A 7,014-nucleotide genomic window follows, 5' to 3' on the forward strand; every position below is an offset into this window, starting at 1 on the left:
CTCCTTGTTTCCAGCTTCAGAAAAAGCAAAAAAAATAAATAAATAAAATAACAAGTATTCCCAGAGGGCCTCCTCAGTACCAGGCCCTGGGCTCAGAGGGGCCACTACCAAAATGTGGATCAGCCCCCAGTGTCCTCCTTGACTGGAGCCTGCATCATGAGGGCACATCCATCCAGCCGTGGCTGACCTTGTGCTTGGTGTCGCCATTCTCACGTTGCCCTCTGAGGGCTCCCTCCCCTAGGGAGCCTCCTGTTGCCCCAGGCACTGACCAGGCTGCTCTTGACCGGAGCCTTTGGGCAGGTGAGGCTGAGGAGGCAGGATGGCAGCTAGCCTTGAAGGAGGGTTTGCTGCACAGGCAGGAGCAGGGCTGCAGCAGGTAGGGAGGCCCTGGGTCTGGGGGAAAAGCTTGTGCAAAGGTCCAGGGGCCAGGTCTTGAGTTTGGCCCAATCATCTCCCTTCTGATATTCAAGGCCAGTGTTTACATAAGAACTTATGTACACCTGGTGGGCTATTGGAAAGTATTTGATAAGTGAGTGGTGGGTAGATGGAAGTCTATGTGAAGAGTCTGCCACAGCCTAGTCCCTAAGGCCCTTGGCAGGGGCCCCCCGGGCTACCAAATGGTTGCCATATTGTCCCCTTGTCCACATTCCAGCAGAGTCCTAGCTGCTCTGACTCCTAGTGACTGGGTTTCCAGCTGAAACAGGGAGTTAGAACAGGAGAGGAGCCGCAGCCCCTGTGTGCCAGGCGTTCTTGCCCGTGTTCTTTGTGAGACCTGAGGACAGAGAGAGAGACCTTCCAAGTTCTGAAGGTTTGCCCCTGCTTGGAGTGCATTTGACAGCTAAATGGTGGAGGGACAGGGATAGAATTCCTAATGTTCACTTTTCTAGATTTCTTGATGGAGGTGTCGGGTTACACTGAGGAGTTCCCGAGGTGGGACTCCCAGGCAGCAGAGGCCCTGGCCCCAGATACCCACCAGGGACGACCAGCCTGCCCGCAGAGCACCAAGCTGTAGACAGCGCTACCTTGTGGCAAGTTTCCCCAGCCCTGGGCTGCCACCCTTGTCTCCAAAGGGGGGTTGGGGCTGTCAGAGTGTAGTGTGCCAAAGCAGGGGGCCTAGGAAAAGCAAGGGCTTCTGCTAAAATATTTGCTGAGCCCTGGTGGGATAGCTCGGTTGGTTAAAGTGTCATCCTGATACACAAAGGTTGCCCATTTGATCCCTAGTCAGGGCACTACAAAAACAGATGGGTGCTCCGTCTCTTCCTCTCCCTTCTTCTCTAAAATCAATAAATACCTTAAAAAAAATAAAACATTTTCTGATAGCAAAGGCGGGCCATAAACCAAAGAAAGATCAAGAAGCCAGGAAATATGTATGTGCTGAAAGACTAAAATTATTTTTTCATGTAATTTTAATAGCCTTTGCCTACGGGACACAATTTAAATTTTTTTTTTTTAAGATTTTATTTATTCATTATAGAGAGGAGAGAGAGAAGGGGAGAGGAGCAGGAAGCATCAACTCCCATATGTGCCTTGACCAGGTAAGCCAGGGTTTTGAGCCGGCAACCTCAGCGTTTCTAGGTTGACACTTTATCCACTGCGCCACTACAGGTCAGGCAACGGGACACAATTTTAAAAAAAATACAAAACAGATACTATGAAAAGTCTTCCACAAAGGTCCCAGTTACTTATGAACCCCCCTCCTTTTTTTTTACAGACAGAGAAGGATAGATAGGGACAGACAGACAGGAACGGAGAGAGATGAGAAGCATCAATCGTTAGTTTTTCGTTGCGACACCTTAGTTGTTCATTGATTGCTTTCTCACATGTGCCTTGACTGTGGGCCTTCAGCAGACCAAGTAACCCCTTGCTCGAGCCAGTGACATTGGGTCTAACCTGGTGAGCTTTTGCTCAAACCAGATGAGCCCACACTCAAGCTAGCGACCTCGGGGTCTCGAACCTGGGTCCTCGGCATCCCAGTCTGAGGCTCTATCCACTGCGCCACAGCCTGGTCAGGCTTTGAACCCTTCTAAAAGTATGCACATTTAAGCAGTCAGGTATGCGTCGTTCTTCCCCCTTTTTATACCACAGTAACACTGCACACACCGTTCGCATCTTGCCCTTTAAAATCTGTCCCAGAGGTCTTTGTGATCAGTGCACTTCCCTTTTAAATAATTCATTTATTTTATTTTATTTTTAAAGATTTTATATATTCATTTTAGAGAGGGGGGAGAGAGAAAGAAAGGGGAGAGAAGCAGGAAGCATCAACTCCCATATGTGCCTTGACCAGGCAAGCCTGGGGCTTCAAACCGGTGACCTCAGTGTTCCAGGTTGACTCCCTATCCACTGTGCTACCACAGGCCAGGCTCCCCCCTTTGGTTTTTTTTATAGCCAGTGGTATTCTATTTTATTGGTTTCCCATAATTAATGTTAATTTACTATAATTTGATCCCCATTGATGGAAGTTTGTTTCTAATATTTTGATATTAAAAATGATGCTGCAATAAATGCTATACCAATGCAACTCTGTACACATTCAAGTGTCCATTAGAACAGATTCCTGGAGTGGCATTGCTGGGTCAGAGGTGCCTGTATTTGTCCTTGTGATAGTTACTGTCAAATTGCCCTCCCACAGCAGAAGCCTCTGGGAGGGGTTAGATCAACCTCTCTCAGTCACTCCAGGGGTGCGAGGGCAGTCCAGGTGTTCAGGTAGCTGCCCATACACCAGTCAAGTGAAGGTCAAGAGGGGAGGCGACAAGCAGAAAGTGGCTGTGTTCATGGTGGCATGCCCAGCACCTGGTCACTGCCTGACACACAGCAGACCTTCAACATGCTTTCCAAGAGAAGGAATGAGCATGCTGTGGTAAAAAGCAGGCCCTGGAGACAGACTCCTAGCCAAGGTGAACTTGCTGAGCTCAATTTTCAGAGTGTATCATATCTAAGTCAGCCTGCAGGGCTGTTGGGAGGATTGAAAATACTGTAATACACAAAACGCAAGCCAGATGAATCTTAAGACAGGTCATGGCGAATTAAAGTAGCAATGCATAAACTACAGTATTATAGCAAAACTAAACCACGTGTAGAACTTCATTAGGTGGTTAGAAGAAAAAGCAAAAAATGCAAAATGCTGATCCCTGTAAGGGGAGTAGTGTGGGGTAAGGCAGGACCCCAGGGATTTGCAAAAGGTACTGGTAATATCTTGGTTCTTAGGCTGGGTAGTAGGTCACCGGTGTTCAATTTCTAACTCAGTTCCTAATTCACAGAAGGTGCACACCTTCTTTTGTATGTATCAGATACTATGTAACAAACTATTAAGTTTAAATATTTTAAAGTAATCACACAAAAATGAAAGCCCTACAATGGCTTTAAGAACAAAAGCCAAGGTAATCCTTTCCTAGATGACATCAAGGGGAGAGTTCCCAGTAATGGCTTTCTTCTGTTGTCCCCCACCAGGCCTCCTTCCATCACCATTTATTCCCCCTTGACTCTCTTCGACCTCCCTCACCCTCTTTCCCTCTTGTAATCACCATACTATTTTTTTTTTTAATGTTTACTGATTTTAGACAGGAGAGAGAGAGACAGGAACACTGCTCTAGTTCTGTATGTGCCCTGCCCAGGGATTGAACTGGCAACCTCTGCACTTTGGGACAATGTGCTAACCAACTGAGCCATCTGGCCGGGGCACTATTATTTATTTTTTAAAAACAGCGCAGTGGATAAAGCGTCGACCTGGAACGCTGAGGTCGCCGGTTCAAAACCCTGGGCTTGCCTGGTCAAGGCACATATGGGAGTTGATGCTTTCTGCTCCTCCCTCCCCCTTCTCTCTCTCTCTCTCTCATTCTATCTCCTCTCTAAAAATTAATAAAAGAAAAATTTAAAAAAAGGTAAAAAAAAAAAACCAAAAACCAGCTTTAGGGAGGTATAATTGGCATACAATAAACTGCATATAGGCCTGACCTGTGGTGGCGCAGTGGATAAAGCATTGACCTAGAACGCTGAGGTCGCTGGTTCAAAACCCTGCACTTGTCTCATCAGGGCACATATCAGAGTTGATATTTCCTGCTCCTCCCCCCTTCTCTCTCTCTCTCTCTCTGTTGCTCTCTCTCTTCTTTAAAATGAATAAATAAGTAAAAATAATTAAAATAAAAGACAAAGTAGTTTAAAAAATAAACTTCATATATTAAATATATATTTGGCTATTGGTCAGGTAGTTTCCGTTGGTTAGAGCATCATCCCAATACATCGAGGCTGTGTGTTTGATCCCTGGTTACAGCACATACAAAAATCAACCAATGAATGCATAAATAGGCAGAACAAATAACTTTTTTTCTCTTTCTCTCCTTTTCTTTGAAATCAATAAATATTTTTAAATGTACTATTTGATGACTTTGACACATATATACACCTGTGATCCCATTACAAGATAATATCTCCAGCACCCCCCAAATCTTCCTCTGCATCTTTATAATCACACCCTCCTGCTCCTCCCCACCTCTCCATCCCCAACCAACCGTTGTTCTGCTTTTTTTTTTTTTTTTCAGAGACAGAGAGTGAGTCAGAGAGAGGGACAGACAGGAACGGAGAGAGATGAGAAGCATCAATCATTAGTTTTTCATTGTGTTTTGCAACACCTTATTTGTTCATTGATTGCTTTCTCATATGTGCCTTGACCGCGGGCCTTCAGCAGACCAAGTAACCCCTTGCTGGAGCCAGCAACCTTGGATTCAAGCTGGTGGGCTTTTTTGCTCGAACCAGATGAGCCCGTGCTCAAGCTGGCGACCTCGGGGTCTTGAACCTGGGTCCTCTGCATCCCAGTCTGATGCTCTATCAACTGCGCCACCACCTGGTCAGGCTGTTCTGTTTTAGTAAAGCATTTTATTGATTTTAGTGACATAAAATCAATAGGGATGGGGAGAGAAAGAGCGAGAGAAAGGACCATCAATCTCTTCCTGTATGTGCCCTGACCAGGGATCGAACCAGCAACATCTGTACTTTGGGACAATGCTCTTAATCACCCAAGCTACCCAGCCAGGGCACCACCGGTCAGCTGTCAACATAAGTGAATTTGCATTTTTCAGAATTTATACAAATACAATCATATGCTATGTACCCAAGTCTTGTCTAGCTTCTTTTGAGATTTATCCATGTTGTTACATTGTTATTATGGGGCAAACCAATGTGTTTCAAGTTTGTAACTGTGTTGTTTGCTTGCTTATATATTGCCTAATTGTTGCATTGGGGGGTGGGACTTGTAAAGCCAGTACCCCTGGCCACCATCACAGCTGCCTGTCCCGGGCAGGTTCGAATTTGATTTGGACAGACGGTAATGAAACAACGGAGCCAAGAACTGGTGGGCCATTAGCTTTAGTCCTAGCTTGCACCCAGCGAGCAAGAAATACACACAGTGGGAAAACACTTCCCTTTCCATTCAGGGCTCCCAAAGCCACTGACTCATCTGAGTTTCCTAGAATCAAAGGTTTCTACCTCACCAGCCTTATTCACCTCTGTTCCCCATCTCCTCCTCTCTGCACAAACTCTGCACAAACTGTCTTTTCCCTCAGCACTCCACCATCTTGGCTGCTTCTCCTCTCCTCCACATGGCCTTTCTCTGCTCTCTTTTATAGTGTAGAAATCTAAACCTTTAATTCAATAAACAAATAAGGAAGTCTCTGATACAAAGTCACTTATCTTAGGCATAAATGGGATTCCTCATAAGAGGAACCACCCCACATCATGCAACAGTCAAGGGTGTGGGGAAAAGCTTAGTTTTAAAACTAAGCCGTAGGCCAGGGGTCGGGAACCATTTTGGCTAAGAGAGCCATGAACGCCACATATTTTAAAATGTAATTCCGTGAGAGCCATACAATATGTTTAACACTAAATACAAGTAAATGTGTGCATTTTATGTAAGACCAACACTTTTAAAGTACAAGTCTCTGAATTCTTTTTAATAACGTTGTTATGCTGTTGCTAACCAATGATGAATAAAGTACTTCTTACCATTAATGTGACTTCTGGTGCTGCATGGGGTTTTTTGTTTTTTAATTTAATTAATTTATTTTTTACAGAGACAGAGAGTGAGTCAGAGAGAGGGATAGACAGGGACAGACAGACAGGAACGGAGAGAGATGAGAAGCATCAATCATTAGTTTTTCATTGCGACACCTTAGTTGTTCATTAATTGCTTTCTCATATGTGCCTTAACTGTGGGCCTTCAGCAGATCAAGTGATCCCCTTGCTCAAGCCAGCGACCTTGAGTCCAAGCTGTTGAGCTCTGCTCAAACCAGATGAGCCATGGGCATCCCAGTCCGACGCTCTATACACTGCGCCACCGCCTGGTCAAGCTCCTCTTCAACTTTGTTTACAAGTTTCCCCACTACTTCCAGTTTTATATTATTTTAAGATTGTTTAACGCTCGCCCTGCTGGGACTCTAATGGAACTGCATTATATATATATATAAACTAACTTTAGAATTGACTTTACATTCTTCTCCACCTAAAGGCTTAATCCTTCCATTAGACTTTATAGCCACCCCCCCCCCCTTCTGTTTTCAAAGAAAACAGAATGTCCTTTACTACCTGTGGCGTCAACGGATCCCGTTTATAGACACGCGCCGACCCCGCTCCCTATCCTCGGTTCTGGGTTACCATGGGAATCGAGGTTGACGTCACTTAAGGCTTACGATCCGGACCCCCATGAACCGTGACTTTGCCCCGTTTACGCATGCGCGCGCCTACTCCACTTTCCCCTACCGCTGTAAATCTTTCTCGGCCGGGAAACCGCGACCTCTCAACTTATTCTCGGCGAAACTGCTCTCCCGGGTAGAGGAGTGGAAAAAAAAAAAAAAAAAAAGTCGGACAAACGACAGCCAATCGCGCGACACTATGACGCCGCCGACTTGACTGATTCTATCAACTTCAGCCAATGAGAACGCACTTTCCGCTACGTCATAGTCTGCCCCACCCTAACCCCTCCTTTCTGGACTTCGAGCTCAGTTCGCGCAGTAACAAATGAAGTGC

This window comes from Saccopteryx leptura, chromosome 1 (assembly GCF_036850995.1).
Source record: "Saccopteryx leptura isolate mSacLep1 chromosome 1, mSacLep1_pri_phased_curated, whole genome shotgun sequence".
NCBI lineage: Eukaryota > Metazoa > Chordata > Mammalia > Chiroptera > Emballonuridae > Saccopteryx > Saccopteryx leptura.